Source organism: Odontesthes bonariensis, chromosome 5 (assembly GCF_027942865.1).
Source record: "Odontesthes bonariensis isolate fOdoBon6 chromosome 5, fOdoBon6.hap1, whole genome shotgun sequence".
NCBI classification, from domain to species: Eukaryota; Metazoa; Chordata; class Actinopteri; order Atheriniformes; family Atherinopsidae; genus Odontesthes; species Odontesthes bonariensis.
This window is the reverse complement of record NC_134510.1, coordinates 11,441,597-11,467,090: the sequence shown is the minus strand read 5'-3', so window position 1 is coordinate 11,467,090 and position 25,494 is coordinate 11,441,597. Positions and strand designations below refer to the sequence as shown.

At 41.3% G+C, this 25,494-nt stretch overlaps 1 pseudogene; it reads left to right on the top strand.

Annotated features, from left to right (window-relative positions):
* Positions 1-22,436: 22,436 nt before the first annotated feature.
* On the top strand, positions 22,437-23,744 carry LOC142380556 (general transcription factor II-I repeat domain-containing protein 2B-like; annotated as a pseudogene).
* Positions 23,745-25,494: the final 1,750 nt, after the last annotated feature.

Genomic DNA, 25,494 nt, shown 5'->3' with positions numbered 1-25,494 from the left:
GGTACCAACTCCCTGTCAAAAGATTACATTTGACCCCTAACCATGATCATTTCCTAAGCCTCGCTAAGAAGTCTGGATTTTTAAAGTCCCAACCCTGCCTTATTGGCTAAACCTAAACAGGAAGTGACAAAGTTCCATCCTAATGTGTTGTGTTTACATGTGAACAAGACCACAAGTAAAATGAACACTACTTTTATGTGCGTCTGTAAGTGATTATGGTACAGAGAGGCCAGTTATTTCAAAGTAAAAGCTTAAGATCTGTCATATTTAGGAGCACTTTCACATGTGACTGTGTGGGTTTTTCCTTTGATCAGCTATCACAGTCTTGAAAAGCAGGTGTCCTGCCCAACAATTGGGTCAGCCCCACTGTCTCATAAGATGAGTTTTTTTTTTTTATCTTTCTTTGCTCAGAGGTGCTGTGATATTCAGGCTCAATAATTACTCTTAAACTATGATTCCGAGCTGAAGGACTTTCAGGTTAAGTTTGCAGTTCCGTGAGAGGATTCTTAGCTTTCTGGCCACAGCCCAGAGGAATTCCATGATCGCCATGGTTCCCTCCTCAGAAGCATCATCGCAGCATCATTTAAAAACAATCATAAACACCATCAGTCTACACAACTTTTTTTCTTCACATTTCACTCCACCAGTTGTGGAAGATTCTAACTTCTGCTGAGGACTTGTTGCATCCCAACATGAAGAAAACACTCTCAGAAACCCAGAAAAGTGGAACAACATACTTCCAACAGGAAAAATATCAGGTTTGAGAAATGTCAAAGTCTGCACTCTTTTCTAAAGTTTCCACTGAGAAGATTTTGAAAAAGTTCATAGTCACTCATATTCAAATGACCAAAAACCTCTGAAATAAACACTTCCCACCTTCAGCTTAAAGGCAAAGTATGCTGAAGTCAGGTTTAAACTCGTTTCAATAGAAAAATCAGCATCCAAACATTAGCTCTTCTCAAATTGGACTAAGTGTAGAACAGGGTCTTTTTTTTTAATGAATCAATCTTTTTTATAGTTACACATAGAAATTGGTATGAAGAGTTGAACATTAAATCATATATATTCATTTATACAGCTGATAAAACTATTCACAGGACAGAAGTCCTCAGCTTCCTGCTGGGACACACAGTCACATGTAAAGGTAATGTGTAAATTGTGGAAAAACAATCACTGTAATGTTATCTTTTTCAATTTGGGATTGGAAAGGCATTCTTTCTTGTTTGAATTGAATTGAATCCTAACTCAAAGACTGTCCTTTATCCAAATAAGGTACCAACTCCCTGTCAAAAGATTACATTTGACCCCTAACCATGATCATTTCCTAACCCTCGCTAAGAAGTCTGGATTTTTAAAGTCCCAACCCTGCCTTATTGGCTAAACCTAAACAGGAAGTGACAAAGTTCCATCCTAATGTGTTGTGTTTACATGTGAACAAGACCACAAGTAAAATGAACACTACTTTTATGTGCGTCTGTAAGTGATTATGGTACAGAAAGGCCAGTTATTTCAAAGTAAAAGCTTTAGATCTGTCATATTTAGGAGCACTTTCACATGTGACTGTGTGGGTTTTTCCTTTGATCAGCTATCACAGTCTTGAAAAGCAGGTGTCCTGCCCAACAATTGGGTCAGCCCCACTGTCTCATAAGATGAGTTTTTTTTTTATCTTTCTTTGCTCAGAGGTGCTGTGATATTCAGGCTCAATAATTACTCTTAAACTATGATTCCGAGCTGCAGGACTTTCAGGTTAAGTTTGCAGTTCCGTGAGAGGATTCTTAGCTTTCTGGCCACAGCCCAGAGGAATTCAATGATCGCCATGGTTCCCTCCTCAGAAGCATCATCGCAGCATCATTTAAAAACAATCATAAACACCATCAGTCTACACAACTTTTTTTCTTCACATTTCACTCCACCAGTTGTGGAAGATTCTAACTTCTGCTGAGGACTTGTTGCATCCCAACATGAAGAAAACACTCTCAGAAACCCAGAAAAGTGGAGCAACATACTTCCAACAGGAAAAATATCAGGTTTGAGAAATGTCAAAGTCTGCACTCTTTTCTAAAGTTTCCACTGAGAAGATTTTGAAAAAGTTCATAGTCACTCATATTCAAATGACCAAAAACCTCTGAAATAAACACTTCCCACCTTCAGCTTAAAGGCAAAGTATGCTGAAGTCAGGTTTAAACTCGTTTCAAAAGAAAAAACAGCATCCAAACATTAGCTCTTCTCAAATTGGACTAAGTGTAGAACAGGGTCTTTTTTTTTAATGAATCAATCTTTTTTATAGTTACACATAGAAATTGGTATGAAGAGTTGAACATTAAATCATATATATTCATTTATACAGCTGATAAAACTATTCACAGGACAGAAGTCCTCAGCTTCCTGCTGGGACACATAGTCACATGTAAAGGTAATGTGTAAATTGTGGAAAAACAATCACTGTAATGTTATCTTTTTCAATTTGGGATTAGAAAGGCATTCTTTCTTGTTTGAATTGAATTGAATCCTAACTCAAAGACTGTCCTTTATCCAAATAAGGTACCAACTCCCTGTCAAAAGATTACATTTGACCCCTAACCATGATCATTTCCTAAGCCTCGCTAAGAAGTCTGGACTTTTAAAGTCCCAACCCTGCCTTATTGGCTAAACCTAAACAGGAAGTGACAAAGTTCCATCCTAATGTGTTGTGTTTACATGTGAACAAGACCACAAGTAAAATGAACACTACTTTTATGTGCGTCTGTAAGTGATTATGGTACAGAGAGGCCAGTTATTTCAAAGTAAAAGCTTAAGATCTGTCATATTTAGGAGCACTTTCACATGTGACTATGTGGGTTTTTCCTTTGATCAGCTATCACAGTCTTGAAAAGCAGGTGTCCTGCCCAACAATTGGGTCAGCCCCACTGTCTCATAAGATGAGTTTTTTTTTTATCTTTCTTTGCTCAGAGGTGCTGTGATATTCAGGCTCAATAATTACTCTTAAACTATGATTCCGAGCTGCAGGACTTTCAGGTTAAGTTTGCAGTTCCGTGAGAGGATTCTTAGCTTTCTGGCCACAGCCCAGAGGAATTCCATGATCGCCATGGTTCCCTCCTCAGAAGCATCATCGCAGCATCATTTAAAAACAATCATAAACACCATCAGTCTACACAACTTTTTTTCTTCACATTTCACTCCACCAGTTGTGGAAGATTCTAACTTCTGCTGAGGACTTGTTGCATCCCAACATGAAGAAAACACTCTCAGAAACCCAGAAAAGTGGAACAACATACTTCCAACAGGAAAAATATCAGGTTTGAGAAATGTCAAAGTCTGCACTCTTTTATAAAGTTTCCACTGAGAAGATTATGAAAAAGTTCATAGTCAGTCATATTCAAATGACCAAAAACCTCTGAAATAAACACTTCCCACCTTCAGCTTAAAGGCAAAGTATGCTGAAGTCAGGTTTAAACTCGTTTCAAAAGAAAAAACAGCATCCAAACATTAGCTCTTCTCAAATTGGACTAAGTGTAGAACAGGGTCTTTTTTTTTAATGAATCAATCTTTTTTATAGTTACATATAGAAATTGGTATGAAGAGTTGAACATTAAATCATATATATTCATTTATACAGCTGATAAAACTATTCACAGGACAGAAGTCCTCAGCTTCCTGCTGGGACACATAGTCACATGTAAAGGTAATGTGTAAATTGTGGAAAAACAATCACTGTAATGTTATCTTTTTCAATTTGGGATTAGAAAGGCATTCTTTCTTGTTTGAATTGAATTGAATCCTAACTCAAAGACTGTCCTTTATCCAAATAAGGTACCAACTCCCTGTCAAAAGATTACATTTGACCCCTAACCATGATCATTTCCTAAGCCTTGCTAAGAAGTCTGGATTTTTAAAGTCCCAACCCTGCCTTATTGGCTAAACCTAAACAGGAAGTGACAAAGTTCCATCCTAATGTGTTGTGTTTACATGTGAACAAGACCACAAGTAAAATGAACACTACTTTTATGTGCGTCTGTAAGTGATTATGGTACAGAGAGGCCAGTTATTTCAAAGTAAAAGCTTAAGATCTGTCATATTTAGGAGCACTTTCACATGTGACTGTGTGGGTTTTTCCTTTGATCAGCTATCACAGTCTTGAAAAGCAGGTGTCCTGCCCAACAATTGGGTCAGCCCCACTGTCTCATAAGATGAGTTTTTTTTTTATCTTTCTTTGCTCAGAGGTGCTGTGATATTCAGGCTCAATAATTACTCTTAAACTGTGATTCCGAGCTGCAGGACTTTCAGGTTAAGTTTGCAGTTCCGTGAGAGGATTCTTAGCTTTCTGGCCACAGCCCAGAGGAATTCCATGATCGCCATGGTTCCCTCCTCAGAAGCATCATCGCAGCATCATTTAAAAACAATCATAAACACCATCAGTCTACACAACTTTTTTTCTTCACATTTCACTCCACCAGTTGTGGAAGATTCTAACTTCTGCTGAGGACTTGTTGCATCCCAACATGAAGAAAACACTCTCAGAAACACAGAAAAGTGGAGCAACATACTTCCAACAGGAAAAATATCAGGTTTGAGAAATGTCAAAGTCTGCACTCTTTTCTAAAGTTTCCACTGAGAAGATTTTGAAAAAGTTCATAGTCACTCATATTCAAATGACCAAAAACCTCTGAAATAAACACTTCCCACCTTCAGCTTAAAGGCAAAGTATGCTGAAGTCAGGTTTAAACTCGTTTCAAAAGAAAAAACAGCATCCAAACATTAGCTCTTCTCAAATTGGACTAAGTGTAGAACAGGGTCTTTTTTTTTAATGAATCAATCTTTTTTATAGTTACACATAGAAATTGGTATGAAGAGTTGAACATTAAATCATATATATTCATTTATACAGCTGATAAAACTATTCACAGGACAGAAGTCCTCAGCTTCCTGCTGGGACACATAGTCACATGTAAAGGTAATGTGTAAATTGTGGAAAAACAATCACTGTAATGTTATCTTTTTCAATTTGGGATTAGAAAGGCATTCTTTCTTGTTTGAATTGAATTGAATCCTAACTCAAAGACTGTCCTTTATCCAAATAAGGTACCAACTCCCTGTCAAAAGATTACATTTGACCCCTAACCATGATCATTTCCTAAGCCTCGCTAAGAAGTCTGGATTTTTAAAGTCCCAACCCTGCCTTATTGGCTAAACCTAAACAGGAAGTGACAAAGTTCCATCCTAATGTGTTGTGTTTACATGTGAACAAGACCACAAGTAAAATGAACACTACTTTTATGTGCGTCTGTAAGTGATTATGGTACAGAGAGGCCAGTTATTTCAAAGTAAAAGCTTAAGATCTGTCATATTTAGGAGCACTTTCACATGTGACTGTGTGGGTTTTTCCTTTGATCAGCTATCACAGTCTTGAAAAGCAGGTGTCCTGCCCAACAATTGGGTCAGCCCCACTGTCTCATAAGATGAGTTTTTTTTTTATCTTTCTTTGCTCAGAGGTGCTGTGATATTCAGGCTCAATAATTACTCTTAAACTATGATTCCGAGCTGCAGGACTTTCAGGTTAAGTTTGCAGTTCCGTGAGAGGATTCTTAGCTTTCTGGCCACAGCCCAGAGGAATTCCATGATCGCCATGGTTCCCTCCTCAGAAGCATCATCGCAGCATCATTTAAAAACAATCATAAACACCATCAGTCTACACAACTTTTTTTCTTCACATTTCACTCCACCAGTTGTGGAAGATTCTAACTTCTGCTGAGGACTTGTTGCATCCCAACATGAAGAAAACACTCTCAGAAACACAGAAAAGTGGAGCAACATACTTCCAACAGGAAAAATATCAGGTTTGAGAAATGTCAAAGTCTGCACTCTTTTCTAAAGTTTCCACTGAGAAGATTTTGAAAAAGTTCATAGTCACTCATATTCAAATGACCAAAAACCTCTGAAATAAACACTTCCCACCTTCAGCTTAAAGGCAAAGTATGCTGAAGTCAGGTTTAAACTCGTTTCAAAAGAAAAAACAGCATCCAAACATTAGCTCTTCTCAAATTGGACTAAGTGTAGAACAGGGTCTTTTTTTTTAATGAATCAATCTTTTTTATAGTTACACATAGAAATTGGTATGAAGAGTTGAACATTAAATCATATATATTCATTTATACAGCTGATAAAACTATTCACAGGACAGAAGTCCTCAGCTTCCTGCTGGGACACATAGTCACATGTAAAGGTAATGTGTAAATTGTGGAAAAACAATCACTGTAATGTTATCTTTTTCAATTTGGGATTAGAAAGGCATTCTTTCTTGTTTGAATTGAATTGAATCCTAACTCAAAGACTGTCCTTTATCCAAATAAGGTACCAACTCCCTGTCAAAAGATTACATTTGACCCCTAACCATGATCATTTCCTAAGCCTCGCTAAGAAGTCTGGATTTTTAAAGTCCCAACCCTGCCTTATTGGCTAAACCTAAACAGGAAGTGACAAAGTTCCATCCTAATGTGTTGTGTTTACATGTGAACAAGACCACAAGTAAAATGAACACTACTTTTATGTGCGTCTGTAAGTGATTATGGTACAGAGAGGCCAGTTATTTCAAAGTAAAAGCTTAAGATCTGTCATATTTAGGAGCACTTTCACATGTGACTGTGTGGGTTTTTCCTTTGATCAGCTATCACAGTCTTGAAAAGCAGGTGTCCTGCCCAACAATTGGGTCAGCCCCACTGTCTCATAAGATGAGTTTTTTTTTTATCTTTCTTTGCTCAGAGGTGCTGTGATATTCAGGCTCAATAATTACTCTTAAACTATGATTCCGAGCTGCAGGACTTTCAGGTTAAGTTTGCAGTTCCGTGAGAGGATTCTTAGCTTTCTGGCCACAGCCCAGAGGAATTCCATGATCGCCATGGTTCCCTCCTCAGAAGCATCATCGCAGCATCATTTAAAAACAAACATAAACACCATCAGTCTACACAACTTTTTTTCTTCACATTTCACTCCACCAGTTGTGGAAGATTCTAACTTCTGCTGAGGACTTGTTGCATCCCAACATGAAGAAAACACTCTCAGAAACCCAGAAAAGTGGAACAACATACTTCCAACAGGAAAAATATCAGGTTTGAGAAATGTCAAAGTCTGCACTCTTTTCTAAAGTTTCCACTGAGAAGATTTTGAAAAAGTTCATAGTCACTCATATTCAAATGATCAAAAACCTCTGAAATAAACACTTCCCACCTTCAGCTTAAAGGCAAAGTATGCTGAAGTCAGGTTTAAACTCGTTTCAAAAGAAAAAACAGCATCCAAACATTAGCTCTTCTCAAATTGGACTAAGTGTAGAACAGGGTCTTTTTTTTTAATGAATCAATCTTTTTTATAGTTACACATAGAAATTGGTATGAAGAGTTGAACATTAAATCATATATATTCATTTATACAGCTGATAAAACTATTCACAGGACAGAAGTCCTCAGCTTCCTGCTGGGACACATAGTCACATGTAAAGGTAATGTGTAAATTGTGGAAAAACAATCACTGTAATGTTATCTTTTTCAATTTGGGATTAGAAAGGCATTCTTTCTTGTTTGAATTGAATTGAATCCTAACTCAAAGACTGTCCTTTATCCAAATAAGGTACCAACTCCCTGTCAAAAGATTACATTTGACCCCTAACCATGATCATTTCCTAAGCCTCGCTAAGAAGTCTGGACTTTTAAAGTCCCAACCCTGCCTTATTGGCTAAACCTAAACAGGAAGTGACAAAGTTCCATCCTAATGTGTTGTGTTTACATGTGAACAAGACCACAAGTAAAATGAACACTACTTTTATGTGCGTCTGTAAGTGATTATGGTACAGAGAGGCCAGTTATTTCAAAGTAAAAGCTTAAGATCTGTCATATTTAGGAGCACTTTCACATGTGACTGTGTGGGTTTTTCCTTTGATCAGCTATCACAGTCTTGAAAAGCAGGTGTCCTGCCCAACAATTGGGTCAGCCCCACTATCTCATAAGATGAGTTTTTTTTTTATCTTTCTTTGCTCAGAGGTGCTGTGATATTCAGGCTCAATAATTACTCTTAAACTATGATTCCGAGCTGCAGGACTTTCAGGTTAAGTTTGCAGTTCCGTGAGAGGATTCTTAGCTTTCTGGCCACAGCCCAGAGGAATTCCATGATCGCCATGGTTCCCTCCTCAGAAGCATCATCGCAGCATCATTTAAAAACAAACATAAACACCATCAGTCTACACAGTTTTTTTTCTTCACATTTCACTCCACCAGTTGTGGAAGATTCTAACTTCTGCTGAGGACTTGTTGCATCCCAACATGAAGAAAACACTCTCAGAAACCCAGAAAAGTGGAACAACATACTTCCAACAGGAAAAATATCAGGTTTGAGAAATGTCAAAGTCTGCACTCTTTTCTAAAGTTTCCACTGAGAAGATTTTGAAAAAGTTCATAGTCACTCATATTCAAATGACCAAAAACCTCTGAAATAAACACTTCCCACCTTCAGCTTAAAGCCAAAGTATGCTGAAGTCAGGTTTAAACTCGTTTCAAAAGAAAAAACAGCATCCAAACATTAGCTCTTCTCAAATTGGACTAAGTGTAGAACAGGGTCTTTTTTTTTAATGAATCAATCTTTTTTATAGTTACACATAGAAATTGGTATGAAGAGTTGAACATTAAATCATATATATTCATTTATACAGCTGATAAAACTATTCACAGGACAGAAGTCCTCAGCTTCCTGCTGGGACACATAGTCACATGTAAAGGTAATGTGTAAATTGTGGAAAAACAATCACTGTAATGTTATCTTTTTCAATTTGGGATTAGAAAGGCATTCTTTCTTGTTTGAATTGAATTGAATCCTAACTCAAAGACTGTCCTTTATCCAAATAAGGTACCAACTCCCTGTCAAAAGATTACATTTGACCCCTAACCATGATCATTTCCTAAGCCTCGCTAAGAAGTCTGGATTTTTAAAGTCCCAACCCTGCCTTATTGGCTAAACCTAAACAGGAAGTGACAAAGTTCCATCCTAATGTGTTGTGTTTACATGTGAACAAGACCACAAGTAAAATGAACACTACTTGTATGAGCGTCTGTAAGTGATTATGGTACAGAGAGGCCAGTTATTTTGTTCAAATTGGCTTTGTTCTCAGACATTATGAATGAAATAATCTCTTTACTTTTCCACGATGACCTAAAGTTATCCAGGAAAGGGAAGACAAAACAATTGAGAAAGCAGGTGCAAATTCACACACACACATTGTTTTGGCTGATCCAGAGAATATGACGAAGCATGTTGAACCTACTCATGTCCAATCATACTCGGTCGAGTGTGAGTCCAACCTATGAGGCTATAAATGCAAATGATACCCGGAAATCGAGGCTCAGTCTGACGGATTTCCTGCAGGAGCTCTGTTCCACTGAGCCCAGCGCTGATATGATTGACGTGTGACTACCAATAAACATTTTATTTAACTTGAGATTCCTCCGGCTTGTTCTTGAGCTTCCATTGAAAGAATCGATCTAACATTTTATGAAAATAGGTTTTAACATTGTTATGTTGTATATGTTTACAGGGTTTGATCCACTCCTTCTCTTACATGAATAATATTCAGACAGAGTCAGATGATAACTTACAGTTTAGAGTTGATATGAACTATATGAGTGGAAATGAGTCAGTTTCTTCCTTTTTAAGTATCTTATACAGAAAAAAAGAGTTCATCTTTGAGTTAAATTGATGCTAAAACAAATATGAAGCAACAAAACTGTGTTTGTTTTCCATTACAGGTATAAAGAAACCTTCAGTGATCCATCTTCATGTTTGTTCTTTAGTATTTTACAGGAAGTGAACTATAGAACTCCCAGTTCTGTTCGTCAGTACAAAGACTCAGCCCTCATTTCATTTTAACATGTAATTCATTTCTCACGCTGAAACCCAGCAACACTAACAATTTAGAATCCTGTCTCCATCTCAGATTATTTGACTCCATTAACTAAAATGTACAATTATAGGAAGGGATTTTGATAAATACCACATCTACCTGAGAGAGGAGAAACTGCTCATTTCTAACACCTAACTGTTGAGATAAAGAACGCACACTTTAAATTACACATCAGCTTGTTTTAAAAAGATCATGTTTAACATGTTAACTGAGCAGAAGTAGAAGCACTTGTGATAAAACCACATGTCACCTCTGCAGAAACAGTCAGAGACATTTTCAGATAAAAATCAGTGTAAGTGTGATGTTGCCACACAACTGCACGATTGGAGCAAAGCGAATGTTGTAATTCACAGAATTAGTACGACCTCTGTCACAGCAGAAGACATGAAATAATACTCATGAGCACAGTAACACACACAGCATGTTTCACTTTACACTTCTGCTGTTTAACAGTAAGAATTCTTGCAGTTCATCTGCATCACTGTCTTATAGTCTGAGTGTTGCACACACTCGGAGATGTCAAGTGCTGATATTACAATCTAACAAACATCCAAGAACTGTAGAGAAGGTCACACGATAGACAGTCTAAAATGTTTGCATATTTATGTTGTGTGTGTCTCATTGTCACCCCAAAAGAATCTCTGTGGACGTATTCAATTAATCAAAGCAGTAAAAGTCTCCTCAAAGTGTGTGTGATGTGACAGCAGCAGCTTGATTGAATGAGTGATGGAGCAGAGTGTATCTGTGAAGCAGCGGTGAGTGATGTGGCTGATGGTCGTTGCTCGTCTTCTCCAGGTGGGGGCGCTGCAGGTCCAAGAAACAGCTGTGCTTTTCAATGGAAAAGAGAAGATAGAGAAACTGCTGTAACGTGTAAAGAGGTGATGTTGGAGCGTGTGTGTTGTCCCAGTATTTTGTTGGAGAGAACAAAGAGTGTAAAAAGACTGGGTCCCGCTGTATGACTCAGGCTGCACTGCAGCGTCTAATCACAGGTGCGATCCCACTACTGAGCGGCACGGGGGCTTTGACCTGCTCCGTTTCCGACCTGGGCCGGTTCTCCCCTCCTTAGACGACCTGGTGGTCCCGGGCTCCCCCAGGAGCACCATATCGGTACCGAGCTTAGTGCGGACACCCGATCGGCATAGCCCACTGAGCTCAGAGCTCCTGAGCTCAAGCGATCCACCAGCCTCAGCCTCCCGGTAGCTTGGATTACAGGCGCGCGCCACAGCACCCGGCGAGAGACTCTCACGTTTATCAGACTTTCAGCTTGTTGAAGTAAACGACATTTTGATGTCATCAAACACAACAGCGGCATCGAGCAGCAAAGACTGACAAGTGTTTGGATCGTTTTCATTCCTGCAGAAAATCCCAGCTCAGTTTTTGGAAACTTGATGAATGGAGCAGCATCCATACAGGAGAATCTCTGTGTTCCATTTGTACAGTTTCATGTTTCCCTTTGAGCTTCATCATTTTATAATAGAACTTTTACACGATAATATGAAGCAACAAAACTGTGTTTGTTTTCCATTACAGGTATAAAGAAACCTTCAGTGATCCATCTTCATGTTTGTTCTTTAGTATTTTTCAGGAAGTGAACTATAGAACTCCCAGTTCTGTTCATCAGTACAAAGACTCAGCCCTCATTTCATTTTAAAGGGGACATATTATGCAAAACTCACTTTTTGCAGGTCTTTGTGTTCATATTTTGGCCTCTACTGTTCTTTTAAACACTCCAAGCGCGAAAAAAACCCATCCATCCATTTTCTGTAGCTCAGTAGAAAGACTTTGGTGTCAAGAATAATATGCTGCTGTGAGCCATTTGGATGGCTCCCTTATGCTGACGTCACTCTAAGGGAATTTGCATATACCTGTCAAGTCCCCACCCACTAAATTAGTTGAAGATCCACCATCTAGTATCGAGCATCGAGCATACGAGCGCAATGGCTATGAAAGGAAAATCACACATGAAATGTTGTGTTGTTGGCTGCACGGAGCAACACAAATCTTTGCATTTTCTCCCGAGCAAAGAAACTCGAAGAACTGCGTGGCTCCAATTAATTTTTGATGGCCATGTCCCTGGTACAATTAGAAAGAATCTTGTGGTGTGTGCGAACCACTTTTCAGCAGACTGCTTCGAAAACCTCGGACAGTACACGGCAGGACTAGCTAGCAAACTTCGGCTGACGGATGTCTCTGTGCCAACTATCCGTGGCAAGTCAGCAGATGAAGGAGATGTAAGTACTTTCAAATAATGAGTTTCATGTTTCTATTGCAGTTTCTATTTAGCCAAAGCTAACGTCGCTTCCTGTCAGCCCTGTACCTGCTTAGATTGAGAGATGTTTCTCTCCGTTCTATAAAGGCGGTACACCTATCAAACGGTAACGCAGGTGTCCGCTGTCTCGCTGCGATCTATTGAAAGTCAGCCCTCGATCCAAGGTTTTGTCGGCCGGACCAGGGTCCGGGGCGCGGTGCAAATACTAGCAAATACTAAATGTTGTAAAGAGATGGCATTATGTTTCTAAAAATAACCTTATTAGGCTACATAGTTGTGGCAGACTAAACATGGTAGGTTGACAACTAAGGAGAGGTGCGATGGTAACAAATAAGTATATTTAAAAAGTTGACTTAAATCAATACTATGTAACATTTCTACCTTAAAATAACAGCTTGAAAAAAATTGTGCAGCTAGAATGAGTTTTAATATTACGATTGGCCTGTCTCCTATGCCCTTTGGGAGTCTGAGTTGGAATAACTGGGCTATGTAACTTTGCTGGACCGGCCCGGGAGCTGAGCGGAAGAACTTCGACTTGCTTTCTAGCACACCTACCGCAAAAACAAATAGACCCCTCTCACGCACCCAGGTATAGGGCTAAGCTAGCGCAACATTATCAGTACGATCATCATGGCAGAGGCACTGAAGAATCAGAAGAAGACGTTGACTGATGAAGCAACATACATTACCTCCAAGCCTGTAGGGGGAGCTCCATAATGGGCTTTTTGAGAAGTTACATAGTATTGCTTTAACATTCAGAAACCGCTTGCTGCATTCTTGCTGTTTGTGCAGGTGGATCCTCTTCCTCTTGTTCGGGATCGGGGTAAGACTCAGGGTCAAACATATGTGGTTGGATGCCGGCTCTGTTTGCAGTCATTTTCACACGTGAAACGCACAGGGTAAACAGTACACGCAGCCGGAGGCTTCTCATGAGCGGGGCGGGGCGTGGCCAGCAACAGCTTATTTGCATAAAAGTGACAGAGCCCTTTAAACGGCTCAATTTGGGAGAGACTGAAACTGGCAAGAATAGAGCTGGTGAAATCTCTTTTTGTGAGAGTGATTTTGTGCAAAGAACTTCATGAACATGTTTTGTATAGCCCATAGACCAATTCTAACTTGTTTAAAGAGGTAAAATATGTCACCTTTAACGTGTAATTCATTTCTCACCCTGAAACCCAGCAACACTAACAATTTAGAATCCTGTCTCCATCTCAGATTATTTGACTCTGTTAACTAAAATGTACAATTATAGGAAGGGATTTTGATAAATACCACATCTACCTGAGAGAGGAGAAACTGCTCATTTCTAACACCTAACTGTTGAGATAAAGAACGCACACTTTAAATTACACATCAGCTTGTTTTAAAAAGATCATGTTTAACATGTTAACTGAGCAGAAGTAGAAGCACTTGTGATAAAACCACGTCACCTCTGCAGAAACAGTCAGAGACATTTTCAGATAAAAATCAGTGTAAGTGTGATGTTGCCACACAACTGCACGATTGGAGCAAAGCGAATGTTGTGATTCACAGAATTAGTACGACCTCTGTCACAGCAGAAGACATGAAATAATACTCATGAGCACAGTAACACACACAGCATGTTTCACTTTACACTTCTGCTGTTTAACAGTAAGAATTCTTGCAGTTCATCTGCATCACTGTCTTATAGTCTGAGTGTTGCACACACTCGGAGATGTCAAGTGCTGATATTACAATCTAACAAACATCCAAGAACTGTAGAGAAGGTCACACGATAGACAGTTTAAAATGTTTGCATATTTATGTTGTGTGTGTCTCATTGTCACCCCAAAAGGATCTCTGTGGACGTATTCAATTAATCAAAGCAGTAAAAGTCTCCTCAAAGTGTGTGTGATGTGACAGCAGCAGCTTGATTGAATGAGTGATGGAGCAGAGTGTATCTGTGAAGCAGCGGTGAGTGATGTGGCTGATGGTCGTTGCTCGTCTTCTCCAGGTGGGGGCGCTGCAGGTCCAAGATACAGCTGTGCTTTTCAATGGAAAAGAGAAGATAGAGAAACTGCTGTAACGTGTAAAGAGGTGATGTTGGAGCGTGTGTGTTGTCCCAGTATTTTGTTGGAGAGAACAAAGAGTGTAAAAAGACTGGGTCCCGCTGTATGACTCAGGCTGCACTGCAGCGTCTAATCACAGGTGCGATCCCACTACTGAGCAGCACGGGGGCTTTGACCTGCTCCGTTTCCGACCTGGGCCGGTTCTCCCCTCCTTAGACGACCTGGTGGTCCCAGGCTCCCCCAGGAGCACCATATCGGTACCGAGCTTAGTGCGGACACCCGATCGGCATAGCCCACTGCAGCTCAGAGCTCCTGAGCTCAAGCGATCCACCAGCCTCAGCCTCCCGGTAGCTTGGATTACAGGCGCGCGCCACAGCACCCGGCGAGAGACTCTCACGTTTATCAGACTTTCAGCTTTTTGAAGCAGGGCTGTAGTCAAGACCACCTTTGTCGAGTCCAAGACAAGTCCAAGACCAGGACCGGTCGAGACCAAGACAAGACCGAGTCCAGGACAGAAAAGAACAAGTTGTATGCATGACAGTATAAAGTCAATCATTTTGGGTTATTATTTGTTGATCTAAAAGAAAAAATAGTGTCACAACACCCAGTTTACTTTACCCGACCATTTATTTTACCCTACGTTTACCTTTCCCTAAAGTGAACGTTACCGTAAACGCTCGAGCGTTCGTGTAGCTGCTACCCTTTGTAACAGAAGTACAGTATCACACAACCACAAATGTAATTCACAACAACCAATCGCTTATTCCATATTCACAATCGTTTGATTTTTTTATCTCATGAAACCAGTAATACCAGACGTACAGTAAGTGATGATAACTATGTCCAAAAACACATTACCTTGGCTTATCTTCCGCTATGTTAGCTAATGCATAACACATAGCCTAGCCTATGAGGCTAAGCACCGCCTAGCTCTGCAGTTAACTTACCGAGATGAATGATGCCTCTGCAGGTGTCTCACGAAGTTTGAAGTCGTCCCAGATGTCTCCGAGATAGTCGATTTGCAGAATCTGCAATCTGCCCTGTGTTTTTTTTTTCAGTGATGTGCTGAGAAATTCTTTGTGATTAGTAAAACCAAATTTCACTAGAGCGGAATTGGCCGACATCTTCTCACTGTGTGTGAATCAATAAATGAACGATAAGGATAAGAACGTTGGCAAGGCTCAGATGTAGGGCGCGCGGAAATAAACTGGTGTGTGATTGGTTATCAAGTGGTTACTTTTCCCTTGAATATTGTAACAAAATAAAGACGCCTGGACTCGGTCGAGACCAAGAACCATATTTGGCAAGACCAGTGGCCAAGACCGAGACAAGTCCAAGTCAAATACCAGTGAGTCCGTGACCATAAAAAAATGGTCTTGAGTCCGGACTCGAGTACTACAGCCCTGTTTTGAAGTAAACAACATTTTGATGTCATCAAACACTACAGCGGCATCGAGCAGCAAAGACTGACAAGTGTTTGGATCGTTTTCATTCCTGCAGAAAATCTCAGCTCAGTTTTTGGAAACTTGATGAATGGAGCAGCATCCATCCATCCATCCATCCATCCATTATCTATACCGCTGAATCCGTCGGTCGGGTCGCGGGCGGGCTGGAGCCTATCCCAGCAGTCAATGGGCGAGAGGCGGGGTACACCCTGGACAGGCCGCCAGTCCATCGCAGGGCCTGGAGCAGCATCCATACAGGAGAATCTCTGTGTTCCATTTGTACAGTTTCATGTTTCCCTTTGAGCTTCATCATTTTATAATAGAGCTTTTACATTTATTTACTTTCTTTTTTAAATGTTTTTTATTATTATTATTTTCATAACAAATATCCAGAAATGAATATGGCTGGTTTAAGGAGTTTTAAACAACATCCTCCTCAGTACTATGCATGTTTCCAGATAAATTCATTAGACTGAGCCGGCCCTCTGGCAAAAAAAACTGAAATATTTCCACATGACGCAGCTGAAAGAGCTGTGATGTCATGTCATTGTTAAGGAAACCTGAAGAAAAACCTGTTAAATTACAGACTCTTGGATAATACAATTTAATTTGATGCACTTCAGTAGAAATGAGTAGAAAAAAAGCTTCTTCTGAGTTTTAAAGGCATTCTACCAACAGGATGATATCTACTGTAAACTGCCTCCCATGTTTGTTCTGTCATATCTGTGGAATGAGGCTATTAGTCAAAGAAGAAAGACTAAATCAAATGTTATAGCTGATCATTTAGAATTCGGATTAGTAAAATATTCCTTATGTGTCTGACAGACTGCAGAAAGCTTTGTAGGGTCTGCTTTTAAGAGTGTTGCATCAGAAGATGCTCGTTCTCTGAGGCAAAGTTATTGTTTGGTGTTTCATTTAACAGAGGAGAGGGTAAGTGTAAAAACTGTTCATTTTTATTGATTCCAGCACCAAAGCAGCATGTAAAATGTAAAAGCAAACCATTTTTTTAAAATACATAATTTACAAATAATGTCTTTAAAGAACAACACTGTCCCACTGGTTGTCTTTCAGTCCCAATTGTCTGCGTCTTGTCTGGACTGTGTTATTTCTGCAGGTGTAGGTGAGCAGATCTTCTCTGTGTCTGTGAGGAGCTTCACACACGGAGACGGCTTCATCTGTACGGCTCGGTGTGGGATGCTTTTCATTGTTTCAGCTGGGGCCGATCAACAGTCCGGTGTCTGGGAGCAGATTTGGTGCTGGAGTGTGTTCAGGGGACGGCTGTGCTGCTGGAGCTTCCTGGGAATGGTCCATGTCCACTGTGAGGTGCTACAAGGAAGACAGAAAGAAAGTCATGATTTAAGCTTAAGCATAACTTTGTGACAATTTTGTCATCTTTTGTTTTTAAAATAGCAGCTTGTTTCCTTACTTTTCTCTATAATATCAGCTAATATCATCTAAATGCAGTACATAATGTGCCTTTTAACTAATCACGTTCTGTGACACTAAAAAGGACTACCCAGGCTCCGCCCTCGCAGTGACGCAACACCTTCGGCTCTGCTACACTTACTCAGGCCAACTGCTCATTCAGGTGGATTCGAGTTCCCGAAAAAATGGGAACTCCACCCACTTTGTCGGGAAGCAATCAACTTTGAGCAGCGCCAACCAAGGCGGGTTCAAGGTAGTGACGTGGTTGAACTGCCACTCAACCCATGGATTGTACACGGAAGCGCTTCATTCAATATCAACATGGAGCAGCGTCAAGCTTTTGACACTGCTGTAGATGCTGTAATGAAAGTGTTCGACGGGAGATTCTCGTTAAAAATCGAGCAAAGAACAGCCCTTGAATCGTTTCTTGACAGGAAAGACGTTTTCGCCTGGCTTGCTCCCTACTGGCTTTGGTAAGAGTTTAATCTACCAGTTAGCCCCGCTGGTAGCTAAATCATACGTCAGAGGAAAGAGTGGTGTGATTGGCTTAAGCTTAGGCACAGCCTTTTCTGGCCACAACCAGTAGCAACCCGAGGGAGGCGGGTTGACCAGGCCATTTCGAATCGTATTCCTTATGGTCTTGGTCAGACCAGAATCTCGAAGAGATTTGAAAGTCTATGTTAATCAGGCTAAAAAAGGACCTACCCCAAGTCCTCCTTTATTTCTTTTTTTTTTAACATCAGCTTCTCTCATCCGACTGGGAGCTCCTCGTCGTCACGGAAACCCTGGGTGCATAGCGGCAATGTCGGGTCCACAGTCTCTCTCCTTCGGACCTGCGCTCGAGTCTCATCTCATCCCTGATCACCTCGGTAAAACACAGCAGGAAAAGGAAGGAAAAACTGCACAAGTACTCAACATGTGTGAGCTAGCACACGTTCATTTCTGTAGATTTCATTCATTAGTTAGACGGAATCATGCACTCACCTGTTTTGCACAATACGTTACCTGCGGTAGCTCAGGTGTTCCACTTTGTCCTCCGTTGGTGTCAGAGTTGTTGTTTCTTTGTCATCCGCTGGTCCTTCCATCAGCAGGAAGCCCACAGAGGCTTTTTTGAGTAACTACCCCAACACTGGTTATCATTTAAGATACTTGTATTCATAGCCGTGGGAACTAGGGGTGCAGGGGGTGCGGCTGCTAGTTTGCATCCATTACAAATGCATCGATAAACATAATAAAATAGTAAAAAAAAAAGGTTAAACAAAAATAAAGTTAAGACTCAGGACTCACGTGCGGCACGCGAGTCCTGCTCCTGCGTGTAGGCTCATTCCATGAGGAGACTGAGAATGAACGGACCGTTCACAATGATTGGATACTGATGCCGTCTATCAAACTGCAATCTGCTCCTCCCTCCCCCTCCTTCCCCCTGTGCGCGTACCCTGCTCCGTGAACGAATTATGCGTCCAGAAGCTTGGCAGGAAGCTAAACTAGAGCCAGCTTGGCTAGCACCTAGCATTATTAAACGTATAGTTAGTATAAACTAAATACTAAATACTAAATACGGCAACGATCGATGCTTGCTGTTAGAACAGCGCTCGTGCACCTTCGTGCTCGTGCGCATTCATGTACTCTAGAGGCGTGCCTTCGGGGGGGAAAGTGAAGAAAAGGGTTGGGACTTTTTACTTGTGTATTTTCAAAATGCAGCTTCGCTGGACTCAAAATCCAGGATCTCCTACCCTACCTTTAAGCCAGCTGCCGCCGAGCAGTAATGTACGCATAGTTATTTTTTTGAGTTTTGAGTTATTTTCGACGATGCTGTTATTGCAGCTACCTCCGCGCAGCATGTAGTTAATTCTTAATTAGTTCTGTTAGTGATTACTTTCGACTGATGCTGTGTGAGCTGACGTGGGACACATCACACACATGAGTTCAGTAGGCCTAATGTATAGGCTACCCTTGTTGCCATGAATTTTTAGTGCTTTAATAAAATGCAATATTTTACCAGTTGATGAGGCTGCATACTTTTTTTTGGAATGGTATGGGTGTTTGCGTTGACCATAACGAGGGCGAAAAAGCCGCCACTGACCTAAACTGTGTGTTCAGGACACGATTAAACACAATGTAACAACAGGAACTTAATAAACGTTCTAATATAATTAAAGCTCGCAACAATGTTGCAAAATATGCGCCCTTTACACAGTTCAGTTCAGTTTTATTGTCATTGCACAAATAGTATAAAAAATATACATTAGACAACGAAATTAAGTTACAAACACACGAGCACGGATAGAGTTCCAGGGTCAGATTGCAGGAAAGGCTCCGTTTTTTGCTCATTAAAATATTTCATTGAAGGAAATATATACAGCTATTTATTGTATTTACATAATATTCTACAAGTTTGAGAACCCCCCCCCCTTTTTTTTTTCTTTTTTTTTTTTAAACCGCACCCCCTGTTAAAAACTACTTCCCACGGCCCTGCTTGTATTAAGTCGCCAAGACGTGTTTTTCTTTTTATTGTCTATGTGTAGGGTCAGATAAACAGGTGAATGATACCCAGGCTCCGCCCTCGCAGTGACGCAACACCTTCGGCTCTGCTACACTTACTCAGGCAAACTGCTCATTCAGGTGGATTCGAGTTCCCGAAAAAATGGGAACTCCACCCACTTTGTCGGGAAGCAATCAACTTTGAGCAGCGCCAACGGCCCAGGGTAGAGGCGTGTTCAAGGTAGTGACGTGGTTGAACTGCCACTCAACCCATGGATTGTACACGGAAGCGCTTCATTCAATATCAACATGGAGCAGCGTCAAGCTTTTGACACTGCTGTAGATGCTGTAATGAAAGTGTTCGACGGGAGATTCTCGTTAAAAATCGAGCAAAGAACAGCCCTTGAATCATTTCTTGACAGGAAAGACGTTTTCGCCTTGCTCCCTACTGGCTTTGGTAAGAGTTTAATCTACCAGTCAGCCCCGCTGGTAGCTAAATCATACGTCAGAGGAAAGAGTGGTGTGATTGGCTTAAGCTTAGGCACAGCCTTTTCTGGCCACAACCAGTAGCAACCCGAGGGAGGCGGGTTGACCAGGCCATTTCGAATCGTATTCGTTATGGTCTTGGTTAGACCAGAATCTCGAAGAGATTTGAAAGTTTATGTTAATCAGGCTAGGTGAATGACATCTCGAATCCCTATACTGCACTCTTTAAGTCTGTGTCTGTCAGAGTTATATGTAAAGAAATAGTCAATTCTTGAGTGCACTCTATGACTTGCTGAATAAAATGTATACCGTCTTTCTGTTGGGTGGAGCTCCCTCGATACATCAATCATCCCGAGCTCTGTCAACATGTGTCAGCAGGACACAGTTACTCTGGTGTGGGAGCAGATCTCTTTAATGTGTTAGAGGAGTCTAGCTTACATTGTAGCTGCATATTCCAGTCTCCTCCACATATTAAAACCCCAGTGGCTTCGGAAGCAATCAAACCAAAAATTTCTCTAATAAAGGAATTATCCTTGCCAGGTGGTACATACACATTAACTAGTGTGACCTCTTTCTGTTTAAGGAACCCCTAGATTTCAGAAACCACTTGGAAATTCACTCTATTACGAATCATTATTGCTACCCCTCTTTTTCTCCCTTTCTTATAACATGAGTAGAATGTATTTCTAAAACCATATTTTTTTTAACTTTTCATTCTGTCGAGATGGGTCTCCTGCCAGAATATTACATGCAGTTTCTCTCTCTTCATCTTTGCAATAACCTTGCCTCACTTGATTGGATTGTGTAAGCCCTTTACATTGAGGGTAACTACCCTATATTCCTGACATTGCATTTATATCCACAGATAACACAGGTAGGGGAATGACATTGCAAGATAAAACAAGCCAGTAAATGGAAAAACTACCCTGTGTACAACTCTTGTTTCACAGAGTACTGAAAAAGATTTCAGGAAGCTGACGCAACGGAACGAGAATGCTACGTAGGTAAATTGCTTGGCAAGAGGCTGTAGTATGCCCTCCACTTTAAGACTACTGCCGTGACATGCCCCAACAATTTCAGCAGGCATAAAAAGCTATTTGGGAGTTTTAAATGCTTTCGTCCAATTCCTTCAAATCAGATTTCCCTTTTCCATCACTGATCCGATCCATTATATTGCTCACCTAAGATCATTCTTTAAAAGGGTGTCTGTACATACCTCGTCCGTTTGACTACACATAGCCCGCTGCTAAATGGACAACGAGGCACAAGAGGCAACATCCATAGTTCACAAAAATCAAAGGCTCCCTGGTGGTCTGGTGGCTAGGATTTGGTGTTTTCACTGTCGTGGTGTAGGTCAGGAATGTTTTATTTATTTAGTCATCTATCAACTGTTTTTCTTGCAGGGCTATGACACACTCACTCTTACTCAGGAATCTTTCTATTTCTCCCTGAAATAAGAGAGAAGTCTAAAGCGTGAAACTTGTGCTTGCTTGGATTCATTCTCCAGATGCGCAGAATTGCTTTCATCTAAGGCTAAAATGTTCACAACTTCAGTACAATGCACTATGCCAATTAATTTGCCAGTTAGGAAGAGTTTACCACAGTGTTGCAACCTGTACCGTGTGCACTGTTTTCGGGTCCTTGATGGTCTAGTGCAGACCTGGGCATTGTACGGCCCCCGGGCCGCATACGGCCCTTTGGTTGACTCTGACCGGCCCGTGTAAGGTTAATTGGAAATTACAAAATAAACATATTTTCTTATTTTACGTGATGCACGGACTGAAGCTGCATTTTATTTTTATTTTGAAGTTTTTTTTATTCACGTACATGATGATGTAAAACGTATATCGAGACATGCACATGATTGGATCGTTGTCAGTAGCAAGTCACAAGACGACTTTAGCCCTCAGAAATGTCTGCTCATGCTAAAAAAAGAAAGGTAGATGTCGAATGCAGGGTTTTCAACGAAAATTGGACTGCTAAGTATTTATTTACTGAAGTCAGAGGTAAAGCCGTGTGTTTAGTTTGCGGAGCAGATCGCCGTGTTTAAGGACTACAATTTGAGTCAGCATTAGGAGACGAAACACGCGGAGAAATTCAAGAACGTGACTGATGCTGAAAGGGCGCGGACATCAGAAGCTTTGCTAGCTAAACTGCAAAAGCAGCAAGGCTTTTTTACCAAGCTTCACACATCCAGGGATGCAGCAACCAAGACCAGCTTTGTGATATCCCACAAAATCGCTAAAAACAGTAAGCCATTCTCGGAGGAGGAGTTTATCAAAGAGTGCTTGGTGGACTCTGCAGCACTAATATGCCCTGAACAAAAAGAAGCATTTGAGAAAGTCCCGCTCTCCAGGCGAACCATGACGAGAAGGGTCGAGGACATATCGGGTAATCTGGAGCTTCAGCGGCAACGTGAAGTGGCAAGTTTTGACTTTTTCTCCTTGGCTTTGGACGAAAGCTGTGATGTCCGTGACACAGCCCAGTTACTCGTATTTGTCCGCGGGATAACGCCGGACTTCAAGATTACGGAGGAGCTGGCAGCAATGCAGTCGATGAAAGGGACGACTACAGGGAACGATCTCTTCACGGAGGAAAATGCGTGCATGGACACACTGGGACTGAAATGGGACAGACTGGCAGGTGTCACAACGGACGGTTGTCCAAATCTTACAGGGAAAAATGTGGGACTTTTAAAACGTATGCAAGATAAAGTGACTGAAATCGACACAGATCAGAAATAGGTATTTTTGCATTGTATTATACACCAACATGTGTTGTGCAAGTCACTGCTAAAAATGAACCATGTTATTGATGTTGTTACTAAAATAGTAAACTTCATCAGGGCACAGGCATTGAATCACAGACAGTTTGTCGCACTTTTGGAGGACCATGAGTCTGAGCATAGTGACATCGGCTACCACACAGCTGTCAGATGGCTCAGCCTGGGCAAAGTGCTAAAAAGAGTTTGGGACCTGAAAACAGAGATTCAAGAGTTTTGTCAGATGAAAGGCAAAGACATCCCTGAGCTCTCAGATGAGGACTGTATGGCAAGATTTTGCATTTGCTGTTGATGTGACTGCACTGATGAATGAACTGAACACCAAACTGCAAGGCAGGGGCCTTTTTGTTCATGAAATGCACACCCTGGTGAAGGCTTTCATGAGAAAGATGCTGTTTCTTTCAAGCCAAGTGGAGAGCAACAATCTCACTCACATGCAAACCCTGAAAGAAGTCACACCATCAGCTGATCACCTCCACAGGTACTCATCCATGTTAGGAGCATTGCATTGTGAGTTTTTAAGGAGATTTGAAGATCTCAGAACAATCGAGGATGAAATGCACATGATTTCCTCTCCCTTTACCTGCAGTGTGGATAATGCACCCAGTGATGTTCAGCTGGAACTCATTGACCTGCAGTCTGATGCAGTACTGGCAGAGCACTTTAAATCAGGATGTCTGCTGGATTTCTACTCTTCTCTCAAGGAGGAGAACTTTCCAAACATGAAGAGACATGCTCAGAAGATGTTGGTTCTCTTTGGCTCTACCTACATATGTGAACAAACATTTTCAATGATGAAGTTTACGAAGTCCAGGTATAGATCACTCTCTCTCACTGACGACCATCTGTCAGCTGTGCTTCGCATCTCCACCTCAGACATTCAACCTGACTTCGATGCACTCGTTAAAGGCCTACAGAAAGGTGATTTTTTGCACAAAACTGAAATAGCAGATCGATGGAATTTTTTTATGGTTTTAAAATAATTTTAGGCCCCTGGATAGTCCTGATTAGGCCCAATAAACTATCACCACATTTGAGTCGAATAGCCCGCCAAGTTTTAAAATAATTTTAGGCCCCTGGATAGTCCTGATTAGGCCCAATAAACTATCACCACATTTGACTCGAATAGCCCGCCATTTGGCAAACCAGAAGTAGCAGACGACAGGTGCGTGACGTCACGAGTGCCAGCTGCTGGAACAACCCCCAACAATCAACATGTCTGATACTAGTGGTTCTAGTAGCGAAGCCAGGAGTTTGCCAGACCTGGACAGCTTCTTCACGGCAAATTTCGATCCAAATATTGTTGATGACAATGAAGAGCCTGAAGAAGAAACCGAGGAGGGATTGGGGCTAGAACCATACAGGTTTGAGCCAGCCGTTGCCAGTGACAGTGGGTCGGAGTCCGAGTCCGAGAGCAGTGGGGACGATGATGGTGATCATGGTGATTTTGGTCGTCTTCAGAATGCCGATTGGTGAGCATACACTGGCCCTCATTTATCAAACTTGCGTAAGACGAAAAACGTGCGTAGGTCGTGTGTACGTTCTTTTCTGCTCAAAGGTTGGCATTTATCAAATCCATCGTGAGCGCAGGAAAGATGAAATCGCCACGACAGGTCTGAGGCCGTGTACGCACTTTTCCATTTTGACTTGCGGTGACTGCAATACAGCAGCGTCACTAGTGCGTGCTCAGGAGTCGCAACAAATCCCTTGGTTAAAATTACAGACTTATCACTTTAAAGAAGGCCCATGTTTTATTTGACTTCAACATAAATATAAACATAAACGCAAATTAAATAAATTAAACAAGTACAACTCCGTAATTGGAAGAGTGATGGCTCATTATTCAACCGCGCACCCTCACACCGAACAGGAGAGGCGCTTTAACACTGCGCATTCGCGCACGCGTGCCACTGTGGAGAGGTGTATAGGGCTCCTAAAGCTGGATCTGTCTCTCGGCTGCGGGGGGAACCCTATCCGCCCGAAAAGGTATGCAATATTATTATTGCATGCGGGGATCTCCATAACATTGCCCAAAAAAATGGAGTGCCATTTCCAGATGTACATCCAGAGGACCCCGCACCCAGAGATCCCTACCACCAGCCTGCACAGCCAAGAGCGCTCAGGAGGAGAGAGGAACTTATTCAGCTATTCTGACTTTCGGTAAGCATTCTGTTATTCAAGGAAAAAAAAAAGGAGAACAAGGATTTCTTTCAGCATTTATTCTGTGACTTCAGTGTTTCATTTATGTCTTTCAATGTACTGTCGATAGATTGCATGGTAGGTGTTAAAGCCATCATCCACTTCACAATCTCTGTTTGTCTTTCTAGGACCTCTGTGGTTAACACGGCTGGCCGTTGTGACGCTGCAGACCGGGGGGCAGAGGCAGAGGCTTCGGATGTTGACGGGCCGCGTATTCGTTGCGCGGGTCAGGTTGCCCGGATGCCACTTCGGATTCATCTGTGAATGAAAAATATTAGTTTGATTAGGAACCTCATTTGTGTTGAAAATTAAAGCAACTGTTTTATTTAAACGTCTTGGGTGTGCAGTCATTCTTACCATTCTCGAGCTCTAGCATGGGCGCATCAGTGTCAAGTTTCCCTGGCACGCCTGTTGAGGACGTAGCTCCGATCACGCCAGCC